This window comes from Eleutherodactylus coqui, chromosome 1 (assembly GCF_035609145.1).
Source record: "Eleutherodactylus coqui strain aEleCoq1 chromosome 1, aEleCoq1.hap1, whole genome shotgun sequence".
Taxonomy (NCBI): Eukaryota; Metazoa; Chordata; class Amphibia; order Anura; family Eleutherodactylidae; genus Eleutherodactylus; species Eleutherodactylus coqui.
This window is the reverse complement of record NC_089837.1, coordinates 471,108,312-471,126,179: the sequence shown is the minus strand read 5'-3', so window position 1 is coordinate 471,126,179 and position 17,868 is coordinate 471,108,312. Positions and strand designations below refer to the sequence as shown.

The 17,868-nt window shown below is 44.2% G+C and overlaps 1 protein-coding gene across 4 annotated transcripts in view; it reads right to left on the bottom strand.

The window, feature by feature from the left end:
• B4GALNT1 (beta-1,4-N-acetyl-galactosaminyltransferase 1) overlaps positions 1-17,868 on the bottom strand; it is an 87,114-nt gene that overhangs the window by 53,687 nt on the left and 15,559 nt on the right. Inside the window, exon 1 of one of the 4 annotated variants that reach the window (XM_066584411.1) lies at positions 15,948-15,971. The exons of the other annotated variants lie outside the window; for them this stretch is intronic. The gene's annotated coding sequence lies outside the window, so the exon portion shown is untranslated. Of the gene's footprint in view, positions 1-15,947; positions 15,972-17,868 lie in introns of those variants that run through there. 4 annotated transcript variants of the gene reach the window in all.

The following is a 17,868-nucleotide window of genomic DNA, read 5'->3' as shown; positions in this document are numbered from 1 at the left end:
ATTTCTGTTAGAGAAGTTGCAAAACGGAGAAAATAGGGCTCCTACTTCAAGTCCCACTGATTTCAATGAGGTTTTCTGAGCTTCAGTTATGAAATGGAAATAATAGCGTCAACTGCTGGCCTATTTCTATGGGGGAAAAAATCACATGGAAAGGACGCTTCTCTATTTTTTTAACATTGTAGTCAATTGGTGACAAAAGCAAACAAGTTTCTACTTTCCGTACTTCTGTTTTTTGTGTTCTGTCGACATTCATTTTTAAATGAGCAAGCACAGCAGGTTAGGCTGCTGGAGCATTTTTTCTTCCATCTAAAAGCCAGCTGGTTGTAAAGTGGGCAGACCGCTTGGCACGGGGATTCCCCTTTCCTCCTCCTCGAATAGCGCAGGAAAGCGTAATCCCTGCCACAGATGTGAAACCACCCTGAGGCCTCCCTCACACTGGTGATTGAGATTTTCTGTGAGAAAATCGCAGCAAAACCGCGTTTTTGTTCCTGCGATTTTTTTATTTTTTTTGCGTGAAAGTCAATAGGACTTTCTAATGTTAAAAACTCATCGCACAATTATCTTTAGCATTTGGGTTCATCAGGAACCTAAATGAATAAGATAATCAGATTCACTGATGATCCCATGTCCTAAGTCAAAGAGAATACACAGGGTCCAATTTGTCCAAAATTGGTACCACAGCATGATAGGGCTGTAGGTAACCACTAAGAACCTAGATATAGGCCGCCTGCAGACGGCCGGGTCCGATTCCGCTGCGAGAATTCTCACAGCGGGATACGACCCATGCCCCTGCAGTGACCCGGCGCTCACCCGCTCCCAGCATCTCACTCTGCTCTGTGCCGGCTGCCCCTCAGCCGGCGCATGCGCAGAGCGGAGCTGGCGCGTCACCAGTGACATTTCTGTGCGGGCCTCTGCGAGACCCACACAGAAATAGAGCATGCCGCGATTTGTTTTCCGCGCATGTTATCACGCGGACAAATCACAGCTGTGTGAATAGGATTACATTATGTGATGCAATCTTCTGGCAGTGTGCACGGGTAGAAAATCTGTGGGAAATCCCGCCGTGGAATTTCCGACCGTCTGCAGGAGGCCATAATGAACCAATCACAGCCATTCATCGAGCACTGGCTATGATTTTTCAATCCCCGGCCAGAAGATGATTAGTGCCAGGACCCAGGGAGAAGCTGCTGCGGCGCCCCAGACAGTGCAGGAGAGGTGATGTTTCCTTTTTTTCTTCAGTTACAGCTTATTTTTGGGGTAGGGCTTATATTTCAAACACCCCCCATGCTACTGTAGCACTAGAAAATCACAGTATTGCCGCGAGAAGACGCAGTAATATCGCACAGTGCAGCGATGCGATATCGCTGTGATTTTCTCGCGACGATGCCGTGTCACCCGTGTGAAGGAGGCCTAAAGGTGTGTTTAGACATAACGATTATTGTTTAAATGAGTGAAAGTGAGTTTGGTTCATAGAATCATAGAATGGTAGAATTGGGACATCGGGTCCAACCCCCTGCTCAGTGCAGGATTCACTAAATCCTCCCAGACAGATATTTGTCCTTTGTTTGAATACTTCCATTGAAAAAGAACTTACCACCTCCCGTGGTAACCTGTTCCACTCATTCATCACACTCACTGTTAGAAAGTTTTTTCTAATATCTAATCTGTGTCTCCTCCCTTTCAGTTTCATCCCATTGCTTCTAGTCTTTCCTTGTGCAAATGAGAATAGGGCTGATCCCTCTGCACTGTGACAGCACTTCAGATATTCATAGACCGCTATTAAGTCTCCTCCCAGCCTTCTTTTTTGAAAGCTAAACATTCCCAGATCCCTTAACCGTTCCTCATAGGACATGATTTGCAGACAGCTCACCATCTTGGTAACTCTTGCTCCAGTTTGTCTATGTCTTTTTTAAAGTAGGGTGCCCAGAACTGGAGACAGTATTCCAGATGAGGTCTAATTAAGGAAGAGTAGAGGGGGATAATGTCCTCACATGATCTAGACTCTATACTTCTCTTGATAAATCCCAATTGACTCATGTTCAGTCTATGATCTATTAGTATACCCAAGTCTTTTTCACATGTGCTGCTGCTTAGTCCAATTCCTCCCATTCTGTATGTGCTTTTTTCATTTTTCTTGCTCAGATGTAGGACTTTGCATTTCTCCTTGTTAAATACCATTGTGTTAGTTGCTGCCCACTGTTCAAGCTTGTCTAGATCTTTTTTTGATCAGTTTGCCATCAATTCCCTCCTCCAGATCATTTATAAAAATGTTGAACAACCCTGGGCCCAGGACAGAGCCTTGTGGTCCCCACTTGATACATTCTTCCACTTGGATGTGCAGTTATTTATGACCACTCTTTGAGTACGATCACTCAGCCAATTGTGAATCCACCTAACAGTTGCCTTGTCAATCCCATATTTGCTTATTTTTTCAATAAGTATGGTATGAGATACTTTGTCAAATGCTTTACTAAAGTCAAGATACGCTATACCCACCGCATTTTCCTGATCAACCCAGTCATGATTCTGTCATAGAAGAAAATTAGCATGACTTGTTTGTTACAAACCCATGTTGGCTCTGGTTAATTACTCCATTTTTATCCAAGTACTTGCATACATGCTGTTTAATATTTTGTTCAAAGATCTTTCCCGGTATAGAAGTCAGGCTCACAGGCCTGTCGTTTCCTGGATCCACCTTCTTTCCTTTTTTGAAGCTAGGGACAACATTTGCCCTTTTCCAATCTTTGGGGACTTCTCCTGTTCTCCAGGAATTTTCAAAGATTATGGCAAGTGGTTCAGCAACTACCTTCTCTGCTTACTTAAGTATCCTAGGATGTAATCCATCTGGGCCTTGAGACCTAAATTGATTTAAGTTAGCTAAGTGTTCCCTCACAATCTCTCTGCTTACAGATAGCCTGCATTATTTTATTCCCCCACTAGCACAGGGAAGATCAGGTGATGTTCCATCTACTTGCTGAGAGAAAACAGATACAAAATAGGAATTAAAAAATTTAGCCTTCCCAACATCATTCTTAACCAATTCACCATTTTCATCTTGTAAGTATCCAATAGCATAGTTGGGCTTTTCTTTTGCTTTTGACATACCCCCAAAATCCTTTTTTTATTGCTTTTGGCCTCTGTTGCAAGCCTCAATTCATTATTAGCTTCAGCTTTTCTGACACTTGTCCTACAGTTTCTGCAGACCACATTATATTTTTCTTTAAATATCCCCCCCCCCCTGTCCATTTGATAAAAATAATTTTCTTCCTTTTTAACGTGTGCAAGTTCTGTGTTCATCCATCCTGGTCTCTTTAAATGCTTCCCATTCTTCCTTCTTTTAGGGATTAACGATTGTGCTTTTGGATTCTCATTTCACAATATTTCCCAACCTTTTCAGACATTTCTGTCCTTAAGAACATCCAGCCATTGGATACGTCCTCCCCTTTTCATCCAAAATTCAAGGATAGCGTGATTACTGCCTCCTAAGATCCCAGCCACCCTTACTTCCTCAACCATTCCCTCCCTGTTGGTAAGAATTAGGTCAAAGATAGCAGATCCCCTTGTTTTCTCTTCTACCTTTAGAAGATAAAGTTGTCAGCAAGAGCGGATAAGAATTTGTTGGATCCAATGCTTTTACCTGAGAGAGATTTCCAACAAATGTCTGGATAGGTAAAATCTCGCATAATCACTATGTCATGCTTTTTTGAGAGCTTGGTCATCTGATGTAGAAAGAGTTCATCCATATCTTCTGCTTGTCCAGGCGGCCTATAGTAAATGCCTACACTGGTGTCCTTTCTGTTGTTCTTGCCTTGTTTTATTACCCAAACAGTTTCTACAGAACTAAAAATTTTAAACAGTCCTCAATCAGTGTTTCACATAGGAATGAGGATTCTCAACGAGGATCTGCCTGTCTAAACGAGTTAGGTGCTCTGTGTCTTGAACCCAAATATGTTACATGGATGCAAACTATGTGCCAACGGTATACATTTTTAATAGATTTTTTTAAAGTCGGAAAATAAGACACAAATGTGCCATGATCATAGCCTAAAAATACCGATAGAGCTGCAGGAGTTATCTTTTTTTGTTACTGGACATTCTTGAATCAGCCACCACAGTTAGTCAGTACAACAAGAAGAAATGGCTGTAATGTAAAACTGATAGAAGGGCTACTTAGCCATAATATCATCAAGAAAGCTATTACATCATGGTGCAAATGTAAGCATTACCAGTGATTGACTTCTCAACTGTGTATATACTTATATTCCAATTCTATCCGTCCAGTCATGTCTGACTCTTGGATACTCTGTAGGCCAGGCTTTTCTATTCTCTACGGCTGCTTTCAATTGCCTGATGTCCATTCCCGTGTCCTTCTTGATGGTGTCCAGCCAACGTGTTTTTTGTCTTCCCTGTTTCCTTTTACCACTGACCATTCCAAGTAGCATCTCTTTTTCCAGCGAATTCGCCGTCATCACATGTCCAAAGTAAGTCAGTCTCTGTCTCATGATCTTGCCTTCCAGGGACCTCTCTGGGTTGATACGGTCCACGACAGCTTTGTTGGTGACCCTAGCTGTCCAGAGGATTCGTAGAGGTTTTCTCCAAGACCACAGCTCGTCAATATACTTACGACGGATCATATTATCCATCCGCTCTCAGTATTACATAGCAATACCGTGCCCTAGTTTGCACTGTAAGATGCCAATAAGTGGCAGCAGAAGAGCAAGCAGAGGATTAGTATCTGGAGTTCAGTCTTTGTTTGCTCAAGATTAAACGAATACCATTCAATAGATAATGTTATTTGAAGTTGTACAGTGTAGTCACAATGCATTAAATGTTACAGGTGTGAATGTCAGTGGTGTCATATGTATGTACTCATATCATCACATTGCAACTATACACCAATCAGCCAATAATATTAAAACCACTGACGGGTAACGATGATAGTGTAAATGCCGACAGCTACTGAATGTCGAATGATAATTCGGTTGTCGTCCAGTTTTAGCAGACATAAAAATCAAATGTAAACAGGCAGATGTTCATCTATAAATGACAGCCTGTTTACTGTGAATGGAGACGGGGGGCCGGCGCAATCTCCGCACTACTCCGCCTCCATTCACTGAGCGTTCTCAAATCCCTGAGCTAGGGAGCTAAAGGCTCGCAAAAAGTGGTTTGATAAATGCGAGACATTGTTTGTAATAATTTAGTGTGAATCTATGAGGCCCAGGAACTTTTCCATTAGGGGTCTCTTCAATGTCCTCAGAGCTCCAAGGCAGAAAGCAGAGCCTCAAGGGAAGAGGCAATCTCATTAGAAAGGAAGGGCATGCTAGATTTTAAGATCTAGTCTTGGATAGTGGAGGTATGTGGGTGGGCCGGAGAGCTACGGTTGTATAACTTGGCATAGGAATGTTGAAAAACATCAGAGATATCCCTGAGCAAGTGATGAGTGATAACGGAATAATCAAAAATGTGTTGGACGCAAGAGTGGGTTGATTCGGCTGGACGTGCATTGGCTAGTAGTCTACCCTATTTCTCACCAAATTCGTAAATAAGCTACAGCATTTACCGAGAGTGGTTTTAGCCCTGGTCATTTCCAGGAAGTGTAAGCGATCCCTAAGAGAGGTGAGCTCAACAAGTCGTTCTGGGGTTACCTTTGTAGGATGCGTCAATCTGCCGAACTTGAGCTAGGGGGCTTTGAGAAAGTTGCATACGTTCTCTCTTTAAGAGAGTGTCATGCTTAATGAGTATCTGTTTTATGTAGCCTTTGTGGGCCTCCCAGACCACAAGGGGGTTGACTGTCGAATCTGCATTTGTGCATTGGAAAAGCTCCAATCTTAAGAAAATTTGTTGAGATATAGAGGGATCTTGTAATAGAGATTAGTTTAACTGCCAAGTACACTTGGGTGGATTCGGAGCCACTAAAAGGAGTAAAAGGGAGACTGGGGAGTGGTCAGAGAGTAATGACCGCTCTATAAGTGAGTCGGACAACAACCCCAGCTCAAAGTGTCTGATGAGGAGGAGATCAATTCTAGTATAAAGAGAGTGTGTGTAAGGGGGGGGGCGGGAAATCTCTGTCTTTTGGATGGAGAATACAACAGGCATCCAGAAGCTGGTATGAGTGCAGGAGACGCTTGAAACATTTAAGAGTGTGAGAGAGTTGTAGCACCCTAGGAGGCATCTAACTCAAGGTCACGGACCAAGATAAAGTCCCCTCCTATTACCAGTGTACTCTCAGTAAAGGGGAGGAGGGAGCCCAGCACCCAGGAATCTGCCCTCACCGTCATAGCCGTTATCAAGTAACTGCCACGCTAGGAAGCTGGAAACCAGGAAACAAACCCCCCATAGAGCGTGAATTTGTGGATCAGCTATGATAATCATGACTATACCTTCCGTTCGAGAGGAGGCCTGGAATATGGTCTTGTATGAAATGGGTCTCCTAAAGTAGCATGATCTGAGCTCGTAGGCAGCAGAGCTTATTGAGGAGCATGGTTCTCTTTTTAGGGACTTCCAGGCCTTTTACATTAAAGGAGATGACTTCAAGGAGCAACAAACTACAAGTGGGAGAGAAAAAAACAGGGGGTTGGGGGAGAGAGGAAAAGGGAAAGAGATTATTCTGCAGTGCTTTAGCCCCACAAGGTCAAGGCCCAGCTAGACTAAAGGGTAAGGGGATACTGGGGGAAAGGCAGGACATGCCGAGGAGCCAAAGCAGCCAGGTCAAGATATTCTGGATGCACAAATATGAGAGCAGGCCAAAGGGTCAATATGATAAAATAAAGCAATGGGCAAGAGGTTACAAGCTACAGAGCTAATACAGCGAGGAGAAAGAGCTCAGCTCAATGAAGATAAACAACTAAAATTACTTGATTTATGTTTGTTAATTAAGGCCCATTTACAGGCAACAATTATCACTCAAAATCCGTTCAAACAATTGCATAGGAGTGGTAATCATTGCGTGTAAACGCTACGATCGTGCACTTTTTGTCTAAATGACAATTTTTAGCTGAGTCTAAAATCCATTCTTAATACCACAGGCTGTTATCTCCGCAGGAGCTGGAGATTACATTGTATTCTTTCAGCAGCCTGTGGGAGGATAATAGAGCTGATTGCAGAGCTCAGACCACCTGCTGTGAGCTGCAAAGAGCTCTGGAGGCTCATTTACACACAAATGAAGATGATAAAGTGCTAATGGATATTCATGTCCATTAGCACTTAATGCAAAACGATTGCTAAAACTGTCAATCTTTCAATCATTTCAATCTGGCGTATAAATGGATCTTTAGTTATGTTTCCTTAAGGAGAGATGATACCCTTCCCAACTCAATGTTACGTCATTCACACACACGAACTGGCAAACTCCGGGGGAACTCGGAAACTGGGGACATAATTCACGGACAGACATTTCTGAAACAGTGAGCGGAACTCAGAACCAGATGGAATGTGCGAGGTATTTGTTTGTATTTTGGCCAGGATATTAAGCCCGCATCAGGCGAAAATTCTGTGGGTTTTTTTTTGTTTTTTTTTCATCCTCGCGATTTTTGCCTGATGCATTAGTCAGTAAAAAAGCAATGATTTACAATGGCTTCCTTCCCATCGGCGATGTTTTCACTGATGTGATGTTGAGAGATAAAAAAAAAAAAATCGCAGCATGCCCTATCTTACTGCGATGTGCATTAACAACTAACAACTAACACGCGCTGCAATACGATTATAGCCTTAGAAAGTCCCATTGACTTCTGTGCAAAAAAAAATTGTGCGATGTTATCCTGGGTGGCAGCGGTGCAATATTGCTCAAAAAAAAGCATTGCTGACGCTCAAAAATCGTAGTGAACAAAGACGTGATTTTCTCAAGGCACAATCACCCTCATGGAACTAGCCTTAGTAAATACATGTATTCTTCATGATATAATAATTCTAGAGCACCTTTTTCTAAAAATATGTGATTGCTCCCCAGTTGCTCCTCCTAGAATTTATGGATAAACTGACAAGACGCTGTTAGGGCTCATTCACATGGGGGTATGCAACTTCAGTCCGTGAAAAACTGACCAATTTAACTATTTGCATGTTGCATGCATTTTCTTTTTGTGCATGCGAGGATGATACACGTACGCAAACTACCTTAGTTTTATAAAAAAAAAACGTTGCGCAGGAGCGAGCGTATTTTATAATACGCCTGTGTGAAGCTGCCTAATACAAATTTCAAAATCGGATGCAGGTCATGAAAAGATTCAGAGGAGTTCCACTACAGTAAGTAACCGCTGCCATCCGCGCCCGTCTTGGCTCAGAGCAGCATGGAACGTAAGGTTCTGAATGAATAACCCGGAAATTAGCCAACACATCACAACAATTATGGTGATTCTATAGTTTCTATACTGATCATATAATGAGAACTTGTATAAAAATAATAGGCTCTAAACAAGCAGTAATGGCGGAAAATCATAAAAGCAGACTAAAATGTGACTGCAGCAATGTAGAAGGAAACTGGTAAGGTCACACAGCACTTGCAGTTACATCCACCTTGACCGTAAATGGTCCTAGCAGTCTCGGGGCTGCTTCGGGCAGCCGTGTTTTCGGATCGTTTTGCAGGGCGTGAAAATAACACCCTTAAAACATGGCTAAACGAAACCATTGATTTTGTTGGTTTATTTTCATTAGTGTGATTTTCGCACAAGTACTGCGCGCGAGAAAAAATAGGGCACGACCTACCTTCAGATTTTTTTTCACATGCAATAGTGCGAAGTTTGATCGTTTAAAAAAAAAATTAAAAAAGACTTGACAGTTTCATATGGAAATATGCTTCGTAGTGTTAGGGAAATTCAATCGTTCCGTCAATATGCTGTGAGGCTCCAAATCAGAGGTGGTTATGGCGGCCGCCGTGAGAAAGCAATGAACACAGAACTCAGGACTGTGTCTAAAAGAAATCTGCCTTTGTTACAAAACATCTTCCTTTATATAGTATTTTAACCCCTTCCCACTCCAGGACGTACATTTATGTCCTGGAGTGTCGGGGTATGTATGCAGAGAGGTTGCGGGACGATCTCTCTGCATACAGCGCGGATGTCAGCTGTTTACTACAGTGGGGTGGCTTCATAGGCTGCCTGTCAGAATGCAGTATGACGTAATGCTATAGCATTACGTCATGCTGCAGGAGCGATCAAAGTATCGCATATTGTAGTCCCCCAGGGGGACTTAAAAGTAAAGTAGAAAAAAGAGCAATAAAGTTTTTTTAATCGTAAAAAAAAAAGTAATAAAAGTTTAAATCACCCTTAGAGATGAGCAAGTATACTCGCTAAAGGCAATTGCTCGAGCGAGCATTGCCTTTAGCGAGTATCTCCCCCGCTCGAGACTGCAGGTTCGGGTGCCAGCAGCGGGCACGGAGCTGCGGGGGAGAGCGGGGCGGAACGGAGGGGAGATCTCTCTCTCCCTCTCTCCCCCCCGCTCCCTCCTGCTGACAGCCGCTACTCACCGCTCCCCCGCGCCGGCACCTGAACCTTCAGTCTCGAGCGGAGGAGATACTCGCTAAAGGCAATGCTCGCTCGAGCAATTGCCTTTAGCGAGTATACTCGCTCATCTCTAATCACCCTCCTTTTGCCATATCTATAATTAAAAAGTCTAAATAATAAAATAAAAATGCATATTTGGTAACGCCGAGGCCGTAAAAGTCCGATCTATCAAAGTAGCACATTATTTACTGCACATGGTGAACGTCGTCCAAAATAACGCCAGAAATGCACTTTTTCAGTCACCCTGTCTCCCAGAAAAAGCGCAATAAAAAGCGAACCAAAAGCCGTATGTATTCCGAATTAGTACTGGAACTACAGGACATCCCGCAAAAAATGAGCCATCGCTGAACTACGTCGACGGAAAACTAAAAAAGCTATTGCGCACAGAAGATGGCGGCAGAAAATAATTGAAAGAAATTAAATGTCTTTGAAAAAAAAAAGAGTAGTACAGTAAAAAAAAACTATACAAGTATTGGTATCGTAGCAATCGCACCGACCCATAGAATAAAGTTATCATGTCGTTTTGTTGCAGTTTGTGCGCCATAGAAGTAAGACGCACTGAAAGATGGCGGAATGTCTTTTTTTTTTTCATTTTACTCCACTTAGAATTTTTTAAAAGTTTTTCAGTACATTATATGGTACTTTATATAGCACCATTGAAAAATACAACTCGTCCCGCAAAAAAACAAGACCTCATACAGCGACGTCGATGGATAAATAAATGAGTTATAATTTTTTTAAGGGGAGCAGGAAAAAACGAAAATGGAAAAAAAGGGGGGGGGGGCTGCGTCATTAAGGGGTTAAAGGAGAGTGGTCTATTGTCAATATGTGTACATTTTAGTCAGTCATGTGCTTTTACATAGATAGCAGTTAATCATTAAGACATTGTCATTGCACTGACATTTGAACAGTATAACAGAAGATAAGGAAGGATGTAAGATATATACTTTTGCTATGTACTATTCTCTATTTCTAATCCCTGTAAGGGCGCCCACCCACTGGCGATTTTTTTTCCCTGAGAAATTCGCAGCATTTTTTTCTCTGCAGGGGTCTATGGGACTTGTAATGTTAAAATCGCGATCGCGCAAAATCGCAATTTCGCGGTAAATTGTGATTTTGCGCGATCGCGATTTTAACATTACAAGTCCCATAGACCCCTGCAGAGAAAAAAATGCTGCGAATTTCGCAGGGAAAAAAATCGCCAGTGGGTGGGCGCCCTAACAATGTAATCTTGCTGTGTAAACAACACATGAATGTACAAGCGTATATCAAAGATGTTCATAGGAGACTGGATAAAAAATATATGTATGTTTAGGCCCATAGCCTTCACCGTAGCGTCCAGCGTATTTGCACATGCGCCCGTCTATAGAAGCCCTAAGGCTGCTTTCACACCTGCGTTAGGGCTCAGTTCTAGGTTTCCGTCTCTCTGCTCCGTTTTTGGAGGAGAGAAACTGAAATACAAGGAAAAAAAGGATCCGTTTTTTCCTCTATTGATTTCAAAAAACGCAAAGCAATTGGAAGCCTTTTTTTAACCCCCCAATTGAAATCAATGCGGAAAAAAAAAATCAGATATGTTTTTTTCAGTTTCTCTCCTCCCAAAACAGCACAGAGAGATGGAAACCCTGAACCTAACCTAAGGCCAGGCTCACAAGTCAGTAAGCATTAAACACTGCAGGGGGCACGTAGCATTTTACAGTACTGCTGCGTATGGCAGCGAAATTGTACTGCGCATGACAACGTATCTCACGAATGCTGTCATGTGTAGTATACCTGTTTTTTTTTATGTTTATATCTCCCATTCCTTCGGGTGATTACACATGGGTGCCATGTATATGCACCCATAGGGTACAATGGGCTCTATCTCCCGCAAAAGAGAACCTGCTGCCTTTGTTTTTGCACTTGCGTATCACGCATTTCCGTCACGCTAATGTGATCAGAAATGCGTAAGACAATGTAAGTGATTGCCTGCGAGTATAGCGCCTGCGTAATACGCGGAAATCATCTGCCCCTGTGAGCCCAGCTGTTGGGACCGCCAGGTGTGCGGGGGCCCGGGCTGGCGTCTCTGTCCGGGGTTTCCCCACTCTGGTGGTTGGTCGCGGCGGTCGGCGGCGCGCCCGCCAGTTGGTTGGCCACGCGGCTCAGTGCATGCCGCCGGGAAAGGCAGTTTCATAAGTTCCCATGGTGGTCATGTGACTTCTCCTTGCCCCCTGAGCGGGGAGTTCCATATATAAACCTGCTCAGCCAGTTCCCCCTTGCCAGTGTTTCTTTTGACTCTGTTCTGACTACACCGGCATTCTGCGATCTGACTTTTGTTCTTAGACCTCTGCTTGTTTTTTTGGACCTTGCTTTTGCCTTATCTTCCTGTACCTTGCTCGGACCTTTGCTTTTGACCCGGCTTGCTTCCTGACTATTCTCTGGTTATTGTCTCCCTGTCCTCGTCGTCACACAGTTCCCACCTGTTTGGTTCCCTGTCTCTCCTTCTTGGGGTCCCTGACACTAGTGCAGCGCAGAGACTGTTACCCAGTTGTCATCCTGGGGTTTAGCCCAGGGGGGCAAGTAGGTAGGGACACGGGAGAGGGTTGGCGTAAGGAATCCCTGACCCATCTGCCCTGGCCAGCCCTAACACTGGCCTTACACTGGTGTGAAAGCAGCCTAGCCGTATAATGATCACCATGTGCTGCTAATGGCCAGCAGGTACTAAGAGCGGAGGATATTTGCAGTGCTCCCGGGGGAGGGGGGGGGGGGGGGGGTAATGTGTGGAATTACCTGTATTGTAATTTTGCACGCACTTAGATCATTTGCATTGCAAATTGTAATAAAATCACCTTCTCCCAGGATTTACAAGTCACCTGGCTTTGGAAATCATATAAGCTGGGTCCACTCTAGTGTTATCTTTGACGGATCCCATTCATCTTCATAGAACGAAAGCTTTTGCCCGACAACAGGGTTTGTTAGGACAGTCCCGTAAGCAGAAGGGTGAGGCCTTACTCATACAAGCATTATATTGCGGCTAATTTAGCCGCGCAAAAATATTGCGACCACCTGAAGTGTTGGCTTCCAATGTATTCATTCAGGTGAACGATTTTTTTGGCACACAAAAATATCGGAGCGAAATATATATAGCCCATAGCGCGTTAATGCAGCGACCGAAACTTGATTCTGCGGAAAAATATAGACCTTGCCCTATCTTTGGACCGAACAACACTGGAGGCTATGGCAGTCGTATAAAAGGGAGGAAATTAGCAGCAATTTGCGTTGCTAAAGACTGAAAGGCGCCTCTAGCTGAGGCATTTTTTTATTAAAGCGCTGCGGAATAAGTTGGCGCTATACAAATAAAGATTATTATTATTATTTAAAAGTCATTCCTAGTAGTTAGGCCGACCGAGGAATTTCGGGGCTGCGGCGTAATTTTCCTGAAAAATCGCGACTTCATTGATGCGATTTTATTGTGTCAGCTGCGGAGCATAAAATCGTAACGCTCGTGTGTAGAAGGCCTTAAAGGGGTTGTCCCGCGCCGAAACGGGTTTTTTTTTCAACCCCCCCCCCCCCCCCCCCCCCGTTCGGCGCGAGACAACCCCGATGCAGGGACTTAAAAAAAAACAGCACAGCGCTTACCTGAATCCCCGCGCTCCGGTGACTTCTATACTTACAGGTTGAAGATGGCCGCCGGGGTCTGCTCCCTCCATGGACCGCAGCTCTTCTGTGCGGTCCATTGCCGATTCCAGCCTCCTGATTGGCTGGAATCGGCACGTGACGGGGCGGAGCTACACGGAGCCCCATAGAGAACAGCAGAAGACCCGGACTGCGCAAGCGCGTCTAATTTGGCCATTAGACGGCGAAAATTAGACGGCAACCATGGAGACGGGGACGCCAGCAACGGAACAGGTAAGTGAAAAACTTCTTATAACTTCTGTATGGCTCATAATTAATGCACAATGTACATTACAAAGTGCATTATTATGGCCATACAGAAGTGTATAGACCCACTTGCTGCCGCGGGACAACCCCTTTAAGGTCCTTTTCCGCCTCCCGATAACATTGTAATGACTAAAGCGTATAAACAAGATCAGTAATTGTCTAACGGGCCTTCAAACAGGTCTGTAGTAATGAAATACTGGGAAAAAAACACAGCCTTGAAAAAAATCTACATCAGCTATCTGGTTGGTCGGCAACCTTTAGCTCCTAGACATTGTGCACGCTTGATTGGGGGATAAACGGAGAACTGCAATATAGCGCCATTGACCTGAATGGGACAGTGCTGCATTTACTGTACATTGCCTGGTCGGGGGAGTCACTATGCAGAGAAAAGCCAAATATACCATAGGTGGTAATGGGACCCCACTAATCAGATCTAGGGAAATGTGATAACTTGCCATGGAGGGAAAATGTGGTAATATCAATAAAAAGGCCATCAATATAGAAATCTTTTTGTCACATTTTGATGCCCTATTAGGGCAATGAACACAAGGGCTAAGAGTCACTCATTAGGAGTCAGAGAGCCACTAGCTACAGGCCGCTGGCAGTCTTACAGAGCCGGTCTATCCAGTACTACATGGTCGGCCCTACAGTTGCAGATTCCTCCAGCCACAGAAGATTGCTAGGGGCTTTCTGTGACAGTCAGTTTAGCTTGCACCGGCTTCAATTTCAAAAGGGGCTTTCATTACTAGACAAACTGAAGTTTGTCCAAAAACAGCTCTCCATCTGTCCACAGGTTAAACGTGGTATTGCAGCTCAACCCCTTTCACTTCAGTAGAGCCAAGCTGCATTACCAGACACAACCCTGAGGCCAGGTGCACGCTACCTGTAAAGGGGCAAATCACACTGTCGGAGTTTGACATGTGTCCCGGCCTGCCCATGGGCTGCCGGACCTGGACTCGGAGCATCATACATGCTTTGAATTCAAGTCGGGAGACCCGTGGTCAGGCCGGGACACACTTTGGAACTCCATTGCTGAATCAGACAAAGCGACAGACAGTGTGGTTAGCCCCTTAGTGTGAGTTACGACTGTAGTGCAACTTGCACTGCAGACACCCGGACACACCTCATGTACAGCCCGATGTACGCGGTCACAATACATTGACATGCATTGACATGTCCTAATTGTTGTTCATGAAACTGCCAGGAATAGGACATGCGATGAGTTATGTTCACAGGGTCCATGTGAAAAAAGGTTCTTGTGTACAGCCTCATGGGCTATAATGGGTCTGTGTGCTGTCTGTAGATTTACATGGCACACGGCCCCAAATTACACTAGAGGGAAGGAGGTCTTAGACTGGTGTGCTGCTGTTTTTGGAATAAAAGCAGCCATGTTTTCTATTTCCGGAAAAGTGCCTTAAGCTTGGGTTCACACAGGGCGGATTTACTGCGGTTTTGCCGCGGTTTGCCATTGCATATCCGCACTGCGGCAAAACCGCTGTGTTTGCAGTGCAATGCAGCACAAATGAGTTTTGCAAAAAAGCTGTTCTACCAGGGCGGATTTTTTTCCGCACAGCTGCAGTGCGGAAATGCAACTGCGGCGCGGTTTTCAAAGATGCAGCATTCTTCTGTCTTTTCCGCAGCGCTTTTTTGTCCATAGACTTCTATGGACGCAGCAAAATCCGTGGCAAAAAGTCAAAAACGCTGCGGAAAAAAACGCTTGCGGACTTTTCCGCAAGAAAATCCGCAAGCCAAAATAAACCTTTGAAGCGGTTTTGCCGCAGAAGCATTTCTTCTGCGGCAAAACCGAAACGGAAAAAACGCTGCAAAACCGCAGCAAATCGGCTGTGTGAACCCAGCCTTAGGCTCCTGTCCACGGGCGATGATTTGCATGCGATAGATCACCTGCGGATCACGCTATGAAAAGTTTTCCATAGGCTAACTATGGAAAGCACAGCCCAACATTCACAAGCGGAGAATCATAGCGATTCTCCGCTCGCAGGATTGAACTCGCGGCATTCTGCGATCAGCCTATCAGTGCGCTCCTCTGCTCTCCCGGCCGTGGACAGGCAGTCTAAAGTTAATATATGAAATCTCCATAACCAGCAGTGATCTGATACTCGGGTGCACCCAGAAGTACACATGATCCAAAGCAAATGTAGCTTTCCATGTGACGCATCTTCTATGTTTAGTGTATTAGAGGGAAAGGTTCTTCATGTCTGTGTTCTCCGGTTTCTCCGTTCTTTGCGGCTATCTCCACAATGATGTTTACACAGACCTTCAGTGCAATCTGTTATTTCCCAAGGTTAGCAGATACCAGGATTTCTCACACCATCTTTCATTCTCCAGAGCGCAGTATGTGATCAGAGCAGTATATTTCTGCCCCTACATCTTCGTGGCATCAGTCTTGTGCTACACAGTTAAGGACTCCATAGAGGTCCAGCCCTTCTGAAAGCGCTCCGCTAATTCTCCCATAAAAGGATGACAAGACCTGAACCTCCTACATTTACAGCTTTTCCAAACAAGACCTAAAAATACCTCCTTCCAGGAAGAGCTATCACGCTGCATCATTTCCTCTCCGTCCGGTAGCTCCGCTCCCCTCTACCCTTCTGTCAGCTCCGGATTTCTCCAGGGCGCTATATACACTCAGGCTGTGCAATAGTGCAGAATATATGCTTACAAGCATGCTCAGTCTATACAGGCTGCACGGGGCTTCCATCCTGCACAGTTTTTTATCGTGTTTTTCTAGCTTGCAAAAAAAAAACTCCATTAATTTCATGATTTTTTTTATTGAAGTTATTTTAAAATAATTAACATAAAATAACAAACTTGAGAGGTAACAGTCCGGGCAACAGACTCGATAAACATATCACAAAACAGCCGACATTAACCCTTTCCAATCCAATTTCCCTGCCTCCTGCACACTCCCCTGCTCTTATTTATTTTAGGTGGGAAAGCGCATTGCGGATTCCTTGGAATTACTCAAAAAAAAAAAAGATTTTATTTAGCTATTTTTATAAAAATTATCAATTTCCAATTCAGTGTTGGTCTCTTATCTGACATCAGAGCTCTATCCTATAGACTGCAGCATACATATGCAGAACAGCCTCCAACATCGGAGCTCTGTCCTGTATACTGTAGCATACATATGTGGAACAGCATCCAACATCGGAGCTCTGTCCTGTATACTGTAACATACATACACAAAACAGCCTCCAACATCAGAGCTCTATCCTGTATACTGTAACATACATATGCAGAACAGCCTCTAACATCGGAAGAATGTCCTGTATACTGTAACATACATATGCAGAACAGCCTCCAACATCGGAGCTCTGTCCTGTATACTGTAACATACATATGTGGAACAGCATCCAACATCGGAGCGCTGTCCTGTATACTGTAGCATATATATATGGAACAGCCTCCAACATCAGAGCGCTGTCCTGTATACTGTAACATACATATGCAGAACAGCCTCCAACATCGGAGCTCTGTCCTGTATACTGTAGCATACATATGTGGAACAGCATCCAACATCGGAGCTCTGTCCTGTATACTGTAGCATACATATGCAGAACAGCCTCCAACATCGGAAGAATGTCCTGTATACTGTAACATACATATGCAGAACAGCCTCCAACATCGGAGCGCTGTCCTGTATACTGTAACATACATATGTGGAACAGCCTCCAACATCGGAGCTCTGTCCTGTATACTGTAACATACATATGCAGAACAGCCTCCAACATCGGAGCTCTGTCCTGTGTACTGTAGCATACATATTTGGAACAGCCTCCAACATCAGAGCACTATCCTGCATACTGTAACATACATATGTGGAACAGCCTCCAACATCAGAGCACTATCCTGCATACTGTAACATACATATGCAGAACAGCCTCCAACATCGGAGCTCTGTCCTGTATACTGTAACATACATATTTGGAACAGCCTCCAACATCAGAGCACTATCCTGCATACTGTAACATACATATGTGGAACAGCCTCCAACATCGGAGCGCTGTCCTGTATACTGTAGCATATATATATGGAACAGCCTCCAACATCAGAGCTCTGTCCTGTATACTGTAACATACAGATGTAGAACAGCCTCCAACATCAGAGCTCTGTCCTGTATACTGTAACATACAGATGTAGAACAGCCTCCAACATCAGAGCGCTGTCCTGTATACTGTAACATACATATGCAAAACAGCCTCCAACATCAGAGCACTATCCTGCATACTGTAACATACATATGCAGAACAGCCTCCAACATCGGAGTGCTGTCCTGTATACTGTAACATACATATGCAAAACAGCCTTCAACATCAGAGCACTATCCTGCATACTGTAACATACATATGCAGAACAGCCTCCAACATCGGAGCGCTGTCCTGCATACTGTAACATACATATGCAGAACAGCCTCCAACATCGGAGTGCTGTCCTGTAT